This window comes from Leguminivora glycinivorella, chromosome 9, assembly GCF_023078275.1.
Source record: "Leguminivora glycinivorella isolate SPB_JAAS2020 chromosome 9, LegGlyc_1.1, whole genome shotgun sequence".
Taxonomy (NCBI): domain Eukaryota; kingdom Metazoa; phylum Arthropoda; class Insecta; order Lepidoptera; family Tortricidae; genus Leguminivora; species Leguminivora glycinivorella.
In genome coordinates, this window is record NC_062979.1 from 4494442 (window position 1) to 4510521 (window position 16080).

Consider the following 16080-nt stretch of genomic DNA (forward strand, 5'->3'; position numbering starts at 1 on the left):
ATTAGTAATTTTAATTTTGACATAATTATGCTCATTTGTTTATTTGTGTTCTATTTAACTATAACAATCAGATTATATCTGATTAAACCCCATCTTTTAATTACAATTTATTATTCACTCTGATTTATGCTGTGGACTTAAACCATGTATTTTGGTTATTGACATTTTAGGATTATTAGGCATAATAGGACATTTCTGTTTCATAATATGCGAAAAGGACTGGTTACTATTTGCGGCTACAACAATGGGTTCTACATAGACACTAAACGATCACTACGTCAAAATACTGATCCAATATAAGATATTAAATTAATTGATTGATTTCGTTTCATGGTAATTAATTTTATTTAATAAATTTTAGAGTTTCAATTTTTGTATGGTTATGTAGGTTAACTAAATAGGTAATTGATGTTAGTTAGGTATTGATAGGGTAGGAATATTACAGGCACCAGTCTCCACCGCACAAGTTTTGCAATTATTGTAACCATCCATTAATTATAAGAAAATTATTGTACATGTATACTTTGTGGTGGAGTTAATAAATACTTTTTTCATTTTTTCATTTTCATAAAATCTGCCCTACTTCCAGTACAACCTTCCTTTATCTTTTCTTTCAACATAGATTAGGCAGGCAAGTACTTATAGCCTACGCGATGTGGATTTATCTGCTGAGAAAAACCTACGCACGATAGTTACTTTGTAGGTATTAAGATACGAAACAAGGTGATAATTATTTTCATCATCCTCCTTGCGTTATCCCGGCATTTGCCACGGCTCATGGGAGCCTGGGGTCCGCTTTGACAACTTATCCCAAGATTTGGCGTAGGAACTAGTTTTTACGAAAGCGACTGCCATCTGATCTTCCAACCCGAAGGGTAACTAGGCGTTATTGCAATTAGCCCGGTTTCCTCACGATGTTTTCCTTTACCAAAAAGCGACTGGCAAACATCAAATGACATTTCGTACATAAGTTCCGAAAACTCATTGCTACGAGCCGGGGTTCGGACCAGCGACCTCCGGATCGAAAGTCGCACGCTCTTACCGCTATTAGATGATATTTACATTATTTCTACAAAACGATTTACTTAAGACTAGGCAGGGATTTTGATAAAAGCTCTTAGACTAGGTTTTTAGCCGCCTTTTTCAGTTTAGGTAAAATATTAACTTTACACTTAATTCTTTAAGAATCACTATTATTAAGTGGAATTGCATGATTATCTGTTAATCAATTTTAATATAAAAATATATGTATGTGTCGATAACTTCAAACTTGGATAAATCCATACTGCTTTAAGGTTGATTATATAATAGTATTTTATACAATCGTGATATAATACAAACCTTTTCAGTCGAGTACCACGTTTAGGCCACGAAGCTTTGCTGAGTGGCCTAATAGTACGGTACGAGAGTGAAAAGCTTAATTATATCACTATTGTATACAATACTTTTTCTACGAGTCATCATCTTCATCATCAATGGACGGAAATATCATCATTCATGCAAGTTAAAATTAATGTTAATAGCGTCGTTCACCGTTGTATCAACATGGAATAACCTAGCAACCAATTGTTTGTAATAACCGTCTCTGATTGGCCGATAACGCGACAGATAAAAAAAATGTGTTTCAGATGCCGACAAATTTGCCAGGTATCGCAAATTAGTATAGAAATTGTATTAAGTTCTATTTTTGAAATTATTACAGTTAACTAAAAGTTAACTATAATGAGATTATTATAGTTAAGTTGGAGCTGCCATAGAGTATCTAACACTGAAAAGTTAGCACTTATAGTTTAGTCTGTGGTGTCCTAATTGACAGATTACAGTCGAAGAGTATAAAAAAAATATATTATGATCTGAAAGATAATCAACCTTACAGCAGATTGGATTTACCCAAGCGACACATAATGTACATAATTATTGTAACATACAACATACAAAAACCGGCCAAGAGCGTGTCTGGCCACGCTCAGTGTAGGGTTCCGTAGTTTTCCGTATTTTTCTCAAAAACTACTAAACCTATCAAGTTCAAAACAATTTTCCTAGAAAGTCTTTATAAAGTTCTACTTTTGTGATTTTTTTCATATTTTTTAAACATATGGTTCAAAAGTTAGAGGGGGGGACGCACTTTTTTTCCTTTAGGAGCGATTATTTCCGAAAATATTAATATTATCAAAAAACGATCTTAGTAAACCCTTATTCATTTTTAAATACCTATCCAACAATATATCACACGTTGGGGTTGAAATGAAAAAAAATATCAGCCCCCACTTTACATGTAGGGGGGGTACCCTAATAAAACATTTTTTTCCATTTTTTATTTTTGCACTTTGTTGGCGTGATTGATATACATATTGGTACCAAATTTCAGCTTTCTAGTGCTTACGGTTACTGAGATTATCCGCGGACGGACGGACGGACGGACGGACGGACGGACGGACGGACGGACGGACGGACGGACAGACAGACATGGCGAAACTATAAGGGTTCCTAGTTGACTACGGAACCCTAAAAAATGACTTGGTGGGAACTTAGTCTTAAAACGTGTAGTACTGTTGATATATTGGAAAATTACTTAATGTATATCGTTTATTCAAATAGCTGAGAAAACCAATTTGACCATTTCTAAAGGCTGCATCACGTTTAAATCAAAGTCCCCACTTTTTTGCTTAAGCTTATCTTTATAATCAATAATCTGTCAAAGCATCCTTTTGGATGGCAATCTAAATAGTACATTACGATACAAGTGCGTAAAAAGGGAAGTTCGAAACGAGAGGCGATATATTAAAACACGACCGAAGGGAGTGTTTTAAATCGAGACGAGTTACGAATTTCCTTTTCGCACGAGTATCGTACGACGTTTTTCAGTGCAGATGGCCCTCCGATGTTTCGACCTGGCATATAATGAACCACTTCTCGCACTAGTGCGTAAAAAAAACACTATCTGTACTGAAAAAGTAAATTTTGCTCTAATAAACTACAATCTACACAACTAGGGAACAAATCAAATCATTTTATTAAATATTTTTGATTTGTTTCAAGTAGTCACATTACTATATATAAATTATAAACTGAAATAGATATCATACACGAAAGAAAAAAAATCAACAAGGCCCACTGGTGGCCGAGCCGGGAATCGACCACCCGCCCGCCTAGTCTAGTGGGAAGGACTTTAGCCGTTTCAGTTTACAATCTACACGTTACTAAAAATTCGACAAAAACTTCACTGTAATTCAATTATAAATTCTCACTATGCCCAGAAAGTTTCCATTTCAGCATCAGGATGCCAATTCAGTTCAAAAGTCCGATCGGGTATCATTAATTACCCCGGAAATCCGATCTAACTCTATTCAGCGTCCGTCCAACAATCCTTGTTAATTTGATATTTTATAGTACTAAATACCCTACTGATCCCCGCAGACCGGCGACCTATCCTTACTATATGCACAGGGCCATCGTCAGTAGCGCCCCTGCCGTCGTAGCGAACGGACGTGCTGCCTTCTTAGGCTCTTTTCAACACAGACTCAGTGTCGTGAAGTGAGAACTGTGTTCGTAATAGATTTTTGTGTTTTGTGTGGCTTCGTGACACGGATTCTTTTGGGGACTGAGTTTTTGTGAGTATCTTATTTTTATTTTCGTAATTTTTAAGTATACGAGTTATATTGTATTCAGATGATATTTGCCTAATATATGTAAACTTGAGACTCGAGGATTTGGACACTTTTTGTTTCGTATGATGTGTAATTTCATAGATATATATTTGAAGTAATTTTTAAATTGACTGATAAGTTGATACCAAAACTCTAAAATCTGTTCAAAATGTTACTTGGAATAAGCGCTTTTGAAAATGAAAGGAAAGCTTCACTAGGAAAGATCTTTTATTAAACAATACATTAATGATGAAAAATTGTCGAGTTCTATCTAATTATCTCGAAAAAGTAATCAAGAACGAAAAACAAATACCTAATATTTAAGATTGTGTAGCAATGTTACGAAACTATAATTGATTTCTGATTAACTTTACAACGAAATAGCCTGACTTTTCCTTGAATCAGACAATTGGTTGACAGAATTTAATAAAGAAACCGGAAGTTTTATTGTTTCAAATTTCCCTATTGTTATTTTTTATTGAGGAAAATGAAAAACGTTCCTGAAAATTATATTTTCAAACGACAATTAGTGTCTTTGTGGATTCTCAGTGACATTTGGATGGCTTATTTCGTACGAAAGGTATGATTTTAATAAATAATGGTTTTAAATTGAGAGGCATTTCACAATGTAGATTATAATTTTGTACTTTAGCTTATACTCTAATAGACATATTTAGTACACTGCGGATACTGTTGTTCTATTGTAGGGCATATTTATTTATATACATACATACATATAATCACGCCTGTATCCCATAAAGGGGTAGGCAGAGCACATGAACTACTAAGTTTCTGTGCCACTCTTGGCAAAAAGGGGTTAAAAGAAATCCAAATTGTGACATTGCAGTGACAGGTTGCCAGCCTCTCGCCTACGCCACAATTTAACCCATATCTCACAGTCGACTTCTACGACACCCACGGGAAGAAAGGGGGTAGTGAAATTCTAATTAATTTATTTAATACAGCCTTCGTCGTGCTTGTTCCATTATCAGATGTACTACTGGCAGGCATTTGTGTTGTATGGTGTTGGACATTTGCAGTTTGTTTCTTTGTCAATTTTGTGTAGATTAATTGGTTAATTATTTTTTAACAGAGTAATGGTAAATTTTTTGAATATTGTATAACTGGCTTTATTAATAGTGTGTGAACCTGCCTTAGAAATCTATATTATTTGTGGTCATGGTTCGTTAATATTTCTTGTAAGTGGGTAGCTTTTGCACATTTTAATTTTTCCTCAGTCACCCGTTGACCACGAACGCTGTAAAGAGTTCGAAACGTCGGGACGTATTTTTAATTCATTATACGCGATTTAATCCGTTTCCATAGTTTTATTTCATGAGTAACTATCGCGGTAACCGAAGACAATATTAATATAATATATCTCAGGCCCTCGAGTGTTCATAATTTTTGCGTTGTTGCAATTAAATCTCACGTAACCTCCGACGCAAAAACGAAGGGGTGTTATAAGTTTGACGTGTATGTCTATCTGTCTGTCTGTCTGTTTGTCTGTCTGTCTGTCTGTCTGTCTGTGTGTGTGTGTCTGTCTGTGGCATCGTAGTTCCCGAACGGATGAACCGATTTAGATTTAGTTTTTTTGTCTGAAAGCTGAGTTAGTCAGGAGTGTTCTTAGCCATGTTTCATGAAAATCGGTCTACTATGTCGTGGTCGGGGGTTTTTTCAAAATTTTAATTTAATGTGTTTAACCCCCGACGCAAAAACGACGGGGTGTTATAAGTTTGACGGGTCTGTCTGTCTGTCTGTCTGTCTGTCTGTCAAAATCAAAAATCAAAAATCAAAATCAAAATAATTTATTCAGCAAATAGGCCGCCACAGGGGCACTTTTACACGTCACATGTACATATTTAGAAAATATTTAAAATTGATGTGAAAAATTGTCTGTTTGTCTGTCTATCTGTCTGTCTGTGTGTGTGTGTCTGTCTGTGGCATCGTAGCTCCAGAATGGATGAACCGATTTAGATTTAGTTTTTTTGTCTGAAAGCTGAGTTAGTCAGGAGTGTTCTTAGCCATGTTTCATGAAAATCGGTTGAAAATCGGTCTACTATGTCGTGGTCGGGGGGGGGGTTCAAAACTTTAATTTTTTTTATGTTCTTGTTGACTTCAACTTACAAAAATTGACGCCCGAATGCTGCAAGCTGCGAATAAAGACGGACAACTTAGTGGATTTTACTGGGTTCATTTGACACGCTAAGTAGATACGTGTGTCATTTACCGAAACACAACTGGTAAATACCAAGTCGGGTACATGTTTTTTTGGTTAAGTCCGTAAACGGTATGTTAACTTCTTCTCTTCTTCGTCTTCGGTTACCGCGATATTAGTTACTCATGAAATAAAACTATGGAAACGTATTTAGTTAAGTTATTTTTTTTAAAGCGAGTGTGCACTCGTTATACTTACTACCTTACATTTTAATTCTGTTTTAGTTATTTATATTTGTCTAAAGTGAAATGTATAATTTCTTTGGAAAAAAAAAAGATCTATGAACCTAAATGTATGACTCGCATAGTCATTTAGCCGAGTATTTTTTACCTAAATTCACCCAAAAGAAAGGCTGTGATACTCGTTTCTGATAAAATTGATTTGCCATAAATAAAGAAAAGAACAGTAATTACCTATTACTGGAGTTTCAATAGGATGTAAGTACATACAATCAAATATACACCCTGTTTTTATTGAATTCCGTTAACTTTATGGGACGATTCTTTAGTTCAAATACAATCAATTTCTCTAAGAAACTTGCCTCTTAACTGTTACGGTTATGTATTGAAATATTTAAAAAAATAATTGAATTACTGCACATGTCTGTGGCGTCCCTTACCACTTCCTAATGTATTTTTTTTGCCGTACATGTGCCGTCAAACACTTAACAATGACTTTACTGTTATATGTAAAGTCCTCTCACGCTAATTAGTACATCTATTATGAATGGAAACGAAAAAAAAATTTTTTTTTCGAATTTAACAAAAAGCAATATACACTCAGTTCAACCTTACTTGTCCAATCATGTAAACAAACACTGCTGGAAAACATTATCTCACTTTTCTCTGGAATTGCACATTAACCATCACTAAAAATGTTATTATACACTTAAATAAACTCACACAGTATTGAAATCAATCAAAAAACCACTGAAAAATATCATTTCTAAAACGATTTTCATCAATAGTTGTAATTACGAACGGATGACATCAAAAACTCCTGACATTACGAAGTCTAGATTGTCTATGAGTCGCAATGTTGGGATGACAACTTATCGTTAGGAATGATCAATATTCAGTTTTTAAAATTAAATGGCTTCAGTCCATTGGGACTATTTCGCCAGTGTCAAGGTGATATGAGCTAATATTAGTAATTTTTGTACGGTAAGTAAATTGTAAATTGATAGCTAGATTTTACAAGAGCACGTGGACTACCGGCCGTTTACGACAAAAAAGAGGCTAAACGCGTTTCGAGAACAATTCTTCATCAGCTTCTCACTACACCATTAGTTTACTGCATAATACGCTATCAATATTACACTTTAAACAACATTGATGAGTAAAAGAAAAATAAATTATTCACGACACGAAACCGCTATGATGGCGTCCCAACCGGAAGTCAATGATCAATATTAATCATCGATCATATTTGACGTTTCGTTTGTTTACATGATAGGACAAGTAAAGATGAACCGACTGTACAGGTTGGTTCCTGATGATGAACCTAACTAACTGTGTGTCGAATTTAACGAAAAAAAAAACACGGTGTATTTCAACAGCATAATGTTTTCACAAGTTAAAGATATAAAGGGTGATTTTATCCCTTTTCCGTATTTACTAATAAAACACAAACCTTTGCCCCTCTCAAGAGGAAAAGGAATGATCGATTCCCCATACAAACTGAACTTCCATTTTCCTATAGTAGGTACAATACGATACAAGTGTGAAAAATACGAAGGGAGTGTTTTAAATTGACACGATTTACAAATTTCCTCTTCCGACGTGTATCATCCGTACAAAATATTTTGCGAACGAGTGCGGGAAAAATAGGTACTTTTACACAAACATTTTATTGCATAATTTTTTCATTATTATTGGAGTTACATGCATTTAAAGTTATTTTGCCCCCTAATTTTTATAATATATACTCCGTGTGTCGACGGGCTACGAAATTCACTACTCCATTTTGTCTTTAAAATGAGTTTCGTAGAAGTCGACTGTGGGATTTAGGTTAGATTGTGGTGTTGGCGATGGTTCAGCAACATGCGAACGTTACTGAGATTTTACAATTTCGGTTTCTATCATCAACCTGTCAATGACAGTGGCACTGAAAATCGAGATAAAATAATAAAAAAAATCAAATGGGAATATCATATAGCTACGATTCAAATACGTAAAATTGTGTAAAATTATCAGCTACACCGTGTTTTTTTGTTTTCCGTTAAATTCGACACGTCGTCAGGTTCATTATCAGGAACTATCCTATATATCACTTTTAGTTAAATTCGCAAAAAATAATTTTTCAACGTTTTCATACAATAGTAAATTAATTTATTAGTGTGAGAAATCCTTAAGAATTACATTCAAGTTAGAGTCAAGTGATTGACGGCATATGTCAAAACAAATAACATTAGGAATTGGTAAACTGTCACACACGTGTTCAGTAATTATCTTATTTTTTTTAATAAATCAATAACCGTAAAATTTAAGACGCTTGTTTCATAGAAAAAATAATTGTATTTGATCTAAAGAACCTTCCCTTAAAGTTAACGGAATTCAATAAAAACAGGGAGTATAATACCAATTTACAGAGAGGAAAACAAGGCCTACGATTGTATGACTCCGTCCGGTGTTTGGGGCGGTCATCCCCTTTTTTAAGCAAATACACTTATATGCCTTAGGGCGTGAAGGGTTTGACGTTATTGGTTGAAAGGTTGAGTTCTATTTATTTAGGATTATTTTTCAGTGTTTTAGTATATAATTAACGTAAATTAAAAGGTTTTACTAGTTAATCCAGAAATACGCTGGTAAAATATAATGTTGCAAATTCATATGGTTAGTTAAATACAAAAGCTTATTAAGGAAGATAATTTAATATGAGATTTAGAGCAATGTATTTGGAAACGTAGTATGGGCGCATATAATATTGCCTCAATATTGTCGAAAAGAGTGCTTATTACCATCAAGCGGGCTGTTTGTATGTTTGTTTCCCTCGTACTTATAACAAATATATTTTCCCGTGTGGTGTCCGGAATTTTACCACCATCTTTCTTTCTGTGGATGTCGTAGAAGTCGACTGTGGGATATGTGCTAAATGTTGGCGTATGCGAGAAGCTGGCAACTTGTCACTGCAAAGTCACAATTTCGTTTTCTTTCAACTCCTTATTTACCAAGAGTGGCAATCCAATTCAATTCAAAACCTTTAATGTCATAAACAACACATCTCAAAAATACAAAAATAATAATACAATAAATAAGGGATTAAAATAATCTTAAACAACTTAGTCAAAAATAATGATAAATACTAACCATAAACATAAAAAAAACGCACTGCAACTTGTGTTAGTTTCATGTGGTCTACCTACCCCTTTATGGGATACATGTGATTTGATGTATGTTGTCTGTATGTATGTTATCAAAAGACATTGACTTACGATGAAAGTATTCCCTTGAAGTTTTTAAGAGTATTAGTCTGGAAATACTGAATGACAGGGTGATTACAGATTAGCAGAGGCAGAAAGTTTCTGAGAAAAAAAACACAATACTTAATACTGGCTATCAATTAGGCATTCCAAGAAGCAGTCCAGGTACTAAGTTGTACGTAGTCCCGGATCTATACGCCTCGTCATTCATTTGCCCTTGTCCCAATTACTTGGGGTCACAGCATATCTTTTTCTTCCATGCATATCTATCGGACGTCATCTCACCATTCATTCGTTTCATATACACTATTCTATAAGTTAAATGCATAACGTATGTTACTAACAGCTATGTATTTTTATCAGAAATTAAACTGTTTTATTTATATCATTATCTCACGCAGTCCATCCATCTATACGTCTACGAAGTTAAAATGCTACATAGCGCCAAGTAATAATATTAAGCACCTTAGTGCTACGACGCTTTACATCGTAGTGAGTGCTACACTTTCGTAGCATTGTCCGGTTTCCAACGAAAGTTGTATACATAAAACTACTAGGTTTTTTCCGCGGCTTCGCTCGCGTTAGGAAGAGATAAAAGTAGCCTATGTCACTCTCCATCCCTTCAACTATCTCCACTTAAAAAATCACGTCAATTCATCGCTTCGTTTTGCCGTGAAAGACGGACAAATAAACAGACACACACAATTTCCTATTTATAATATTAGTATGAATAATGTATGTATTAGGCACCATTTTTAATTTAAAGAATTTTAACTATAAAACTCCCGTGAGACTCATACATATTTAAAAATATTTTAAGCGGGTTACTCACGTATTAAGTCGATATAGCGTTCGACATGTTTCGGTTCAATTTCGAGAACCTTTCTCAAGAGTAGCGACACCCCGCCTTTACATGTCGAGAGCGCGACGCATACTGCGGGCGCTTGCTCGGTGCGCGCGGCTGCTGAGGACAGGCGCAAATAATTTTTTTTTAAATATTAAAGAATTTTTTTTATACAATTTACTGTTGTGCTAAATTTTAACCTGCCTTGGTAATGTTTAAAAACGTTTAATTTTCGTCAGGTTTGTTAAATTCCAATGAAGAAACAATTTAGCACTTCGATGTGACGGTGCGCCATTCTTCACTTGTTAACTTTAAGGGAAGGTTATTTAGATCAAATACAATTAATTTCTCTAACGGCTGCTCAGCCACGACATTGGGCTAAGCGCGACAGCGGTGAGCGTCGGGCGTACATTGGAGCGAGACACAGCGATGGGACATTTCATTCACACGTATGGCTGCCGCTCACCGCTGTCGCGCTTAGACCAATGTCGTGGCTGGGCCATAAGAAACTAGCGTCTTAACTCTTACGGTTATTGAGTTATTAAAAAAATAAAGATAATTACTAAACACGTGTCTGACAACCTTGGCCATTCCTAATGTTATTTGTTTTGACATGTGCCGTCAGTCACTTGACACTAACTTGAATGTTATTCTTAAAGATCTCTCACACTAATAAATTCATTTATTATGTATGAAAATGATGAAAAATTTTTTTTTGCGAATTCAATTAAAAGTGATATACAGTATGGTTCCTGATAATGATGCGCGAATCCTGATGGGCGTCGAATTTAACGGAAAACAAAAGAAACACGGTGTAGACCGATAAAATTTTTAACCTTCAAGAAAAAAGTTCCAACTCTTAGAAAATAAAGTTTAATATAACTAAACTTCTTTCCGTGATAAATTACCTGACATTTTGCATTTATATTAAAAATTACATTAGGTAATAGAACACCGCAAAATATTCTCAACGGGCTCAAATTATGAAGACCCACTAGGAAGTTTTTATCTCCAAAAAGATCTCAGCCAAATAAAAGAACGTACCTACATTTTCTTTTTTCCTCTGCCCACATTTTTGGTACCTAACATACAGGCTGTCCCTTAAATCAACACCAAAGGAGTGATAGGACATTCATTAGCAATCACATTAAGCGAACTTGACCTTAATGAAATGTTACAGCTTTTGAGATATTGGCCATTTAATTTATAAAACGTATTTTTTTTTATTATGGACTGATCGGCGATTGACCCTAGTCGCACCTGGTGGAAAGTGAAGAGAGAGTCTAAGATGGAGCTCACCGATTCAGTAAGCCTATTCACTCTTGCTTTAAAGAGACCGAGGTCGTATTTTTCTGGGAACACCGATGGTGGGAGCGCATTTCATTCCTTTGCAGTCCGCAGGATAGAAATAAAGAAGAATAGAAAGTAAAATGAGTGAAATGTGTCTATTGTAAAAAATTAGATTATTTACTTTTTAGTTGTATGAAAAATGTAAAAAATGTACTTAGGATGTGTTTATAACTTAATAAACGTTAGAATAGAAATAAAGTATAGAAAAAAGTAAAAAAAAGTGCCCATATCTCGAAAACTGAGACATCTTCATTAAGGGAAAATTAGAGATGTCCTTCAAATTTGTCATATATCTAATAACCTAACCACAAAATTAAAATTTTGAAAAAACCCCCGACCGCGACATAATAGACCGTTTTTCATGAAACATGGCTAAGAAACACTCCCGACTAACTCGGCTTTCAAAAAAAAAAACTAAATCTAAATCGGTTCATCCATTCGGGAGCTACGATGCCACAGACAGATACACACACAGACAGACAGACAAACAGACAGACAGACAGACAGGCAGACAGACAAACAGACAGACAGACACGTCAAACTTATAACACCCCTTAGTTTTTGCGTCGGGGGTTAAAAAGACGATATAATATAACCTAACCACAAAATTAAAATTTTGAAAAAACCCCCGACCGCGACATAGTGGACCTATTTTCATAAAACATGGCTAAGAACACTGCCGACTAACTCAGCTTTCAAACAAAAAAAAAATAAATCGAAATCAGTTCAGACAGACAGACAAACAGACAGACAGACTGACAGACAGACACACACACAGACAGACACTTCAAACTTGTAACACCCCGTCAAAAACAAAACTCCGAGAGAAGCTCGTACGCCCAGACTAAGATTATAAATACACCGTTGTTGCAAAGAAAGGGAAAGCAAAGGAAATATTTCATCACAAAATATAATTAATATTTTATCCGAACCTGCGATATAGCGCGGTAAGATGAGGTTGGAAGGTGGCGAGGGCCGATAAATAACGAAAATTAAGAGGATTGCGGCCGGCAGCCATACAAATGCGAAATGAATTGCCGATTGGTGGAATATAATCAGATTTAAATTATATCAGCTTTGCAAACGCTCTACTTGCTTACGTGGCTTGATCAGCAGGCATATATTACAAAGCGCTGATATCTTAAATACATAAAAAAATGAACTGCACAGAGTTCTCGAAAATTAAAGTCTGTAAATAAATTACCGTACAAAGAAAACCTTTTCTTTCATCAACCCTCACAGTAACCCTTATAAACACTTTTTGAGCAATCGAGTAGTGAGATCTTGGAACAAATTCCCAGAAGACGTGGTCTCAGCACAAAATGTAAATCAGTTTAAAAATAGACTATACAAGCACATCACATCTACAACTCGGCTATGATTACTGTCACAATGATCACTGGATACAGGCTATATAATTTCTTTAACTGCCTGCCTGCTTATTAAATAATAATAATAATAATAGCGTTGTTCTCATCTTGCTAACGGTGAGTAGTTGCACAGGCACAATCTCGTGGACCGCGAAGTACCGTACTACAAGTACTTACCTGCGCCAGTTCTTGAAAATGGCCGTGCCACGCTCTATTGGGATCGATCTATTATCACTGACAGGACTATTGTAGCCAATAAGCCTGACATTGTGATAATAGATCGACCGCAACGCCGGGCCGTGCTCGTTGACATCACCATCCCCCATGATGAGAATCTCGTGAAAGCCGAGAAGGACAAGTCCAGTAAGTACCTAGACTTGGCTCACGAGATAACCACCATGTGGGATGTTGATTCAACGATCATTGTCCTGATAGTCGTTTCAGCGAACGGTCTCATAGCGAAGAGTCTCGACCAACATCTTAAGGCTGCTTTCAAAAAAAACGTCAAAAGAATGTAAAATTGATAGTTTTAGTCGGTGAAATACTACACTTTCCGTTATCCAATAGATTTATTTAATTCAAGTTCCAGTTAGAGCATCTTATTATCTTGATTTTTATAAGACTGGATTTTTGAAAACTAACTCACTGAATTAATTATGAATTTTTCTCTAATGCACGTTTAGAAAAACGCACGTATAGAGCTGAATCAGTCGATCTTATTTGTAAAATTTGGACAATTTTGAATATTAAAACGGGTAAATTTATAATTCGTATATCCTGCACCCCAATCATTTCAGACTAGATTTTTATTTTAAGTTTTTGAAAAAGAGTAAACTAGCCTAAGGCGAATTCAATTTTTTTCAGAAATTACCTAAAATTAAGTGACAATTTCTTTGAAAATCTACATCACATCGAAGTAAGTTTTGTACTAAATTAATCTGCAACGTTTACTTAAATTGCTGTTATGCCTTAGTGATTATAAATTGCTATTATTGATTTTTGCCAATTTTTTGAAAACGAGCCTTCACCGGTACAATTATTACCACTTTTGGACATTTTCTCATATTTTGTTAGACCAAGTAGAAAAAGTCCTATAATGTGATATATATTTATAAACTACTCGCAAAGCCCTTTAATTTGATACCACACACGGTATGATCGAGCGCTCGGTTGCGATTTCACTATTTTTAACACGAAAGCCCTCTTAAGAGACTCTCGCTCGGTGGTTGGATCAAGGGCCAGATGCAGAAGGCGGTAATTTTGGACACAGCGCGGATAGTCCGACGGTTCCTCTCTCTGCAGCCCTAACCACCGGCAGCTTGGGCCCTGCCCCGCTGCTGGCGGCACCCTAGGTTAGGTTTTTTATAATGTGTTTATTTATTTTGTATTGTTTTGTATGTGGTTTTGTATTTTACTTTTATAATCATATTATAAATAGCCTAACTTAAGAAGAAAGATAAATAAAGAGAATAATAATAGCAACGCCGGGCCGTGCTCGTTGACATCACCATCCCCCATGATGAGAATCTCGTGAAAGCCGAGAAGGACAAGTCCAGTAAGTACCTAGACTTGGCTCACGAGATAACCGCCATGTGGGATGTTGATTCAACGATCATTGTCCCTATAGTCGTTTCAGCGAACGGTCTCATAGCGAAGAGTCTCGACCAACATCTTAAGAGACTCTCGCTAGGTGGCTGGATCAAGGGCCAGATGCAGAAGGCGGTGATCTTGGACACGGCGCGTATAGTCCGACGGTTCCTCTCTCTGCACTAGGGATGTACCGACTATTGATTTGGCCGACTAGGCCGACTACCGACTAGTCGGCGCTGGGGTGGCCGATTAGTCGGCCGACTAGTCGGCTAGTCGGCCAAAACAGTTTTTTGAACTAATTTCACATTTTGAATGTCGTTTTTGGTCCTTTGTTCGCGCTTTTCATGGTTTTTTTTGCCAGGTTCAAATATCTATGAGAATATTTAGATAGATTTTCCATTTTTAACAACCGGTTTGGCATAGTAGGTAGTGAATTAGTAATCCTGCCTATGAAATTGATAGTCCTAAGTAGGACATTTATTTTTGTGATTTCTGATATTTGTTGTTTTGACTAAGAAAGGCTTAACAAATAGATACATAATACAACCACACCAGCTTTTGATTTATTTTTGTACTGTTTTTCTGTCACTTATGAAGTGCCGACTAATCGGCCTTTTTTGCCGACTAGTCGCCGACTAATCGCCGACTACAAAAGTGGCCGGATAGTCGGCTTTCCCGACTAGTCGGCGACTAGTCGGTACATCCCTACTCTGCACCCCTAATCACCGGCAGCTTGGGCCCTGCCCCGCTGCTGGCGGCACCCTAGGTTAGGTTTTTTATAATGTGTTTATATATTTTGTATTGTTTTGTATGTGGTTTTGTATTTTACTTTTATAATCATACTAGCTTTTACCCGCGGCTTCGCCCGCGTAATAAAAGTATTCATTAAGATTTTCATTTGGATCCGTAGGTTTCTCTGTAGGTATATTTATCTGCGATTATTTCGATTGCACATAATACTTTTGCTTGCAATGATTGTAGAAATATTACACATCGACCACAGCGTAGGTAATTCTATATACGCTGGGGAAACCTTTATAAACATCCCACATAGCCCGTATTTCGACACTATGATCGGTGGGTAAAAAGTACTTTTTTCTATTATCCCTTACAATTTTTTACATTTTGCTTATACTTATCGCAAACGTAATCTTCAAGCAAGCAAACAACGATCGTCTTAGAGCACATTGATTGTAAGAGACCGCCGAACGATTATCCGTATCCCTCTAACGATACCCATATTATCCGTATCCGTATCCCTATCCCTATCTCTATCCCTATCCCTATCGCTATCGCTATCGCTAACGCTATCGCTATCGCTATCGCTATCGCTATCGCTATCGCTATCGCTATCGCTATCGCTATCGCTATCGCTATCCCTATCGCTATCCCTATCGCTATCCCTATCCCTATCCCTATCCCTATCCCTATCCCTATCCCTATCCCTATCCCTATCCCTATCCCTATCCCTTATCAAGATAACACTTTAAGTTCTCGCGCTTTGTACACATATTTAAAGTCACATACAGGTCGAACGCGATTAATTAACATTATTTTTACCTTTTTTCCCAACGTTTCGGCCAGGTTGCACTGGCCGTGGTCGCGGAAGACTGACGTCCCAGCAAAATGTCACCGGAGAT

General features: G+C 36.2%; 1 protein-coding gene across 1 annotated transcript in view; it reads left to right on the plus strand.

Annotated features, from left to right (window-relative positions):
- Positions 1-3483: 3483 nt before the first annotated feature.
- LOC125229812 overlaps positions 3484-16080 on the plus strand; it is a 149931-nt gene continuing 137334 nt past the window's right edge. The window contains exon 1 of the mRNA XM_048134753.1: positions 3484-3611. The gene's annotated coding sequence lies outside the window, so the exon portion shown is untranslated. The remainder of the gene's footprint in view (positions 3612-16080) is intronic.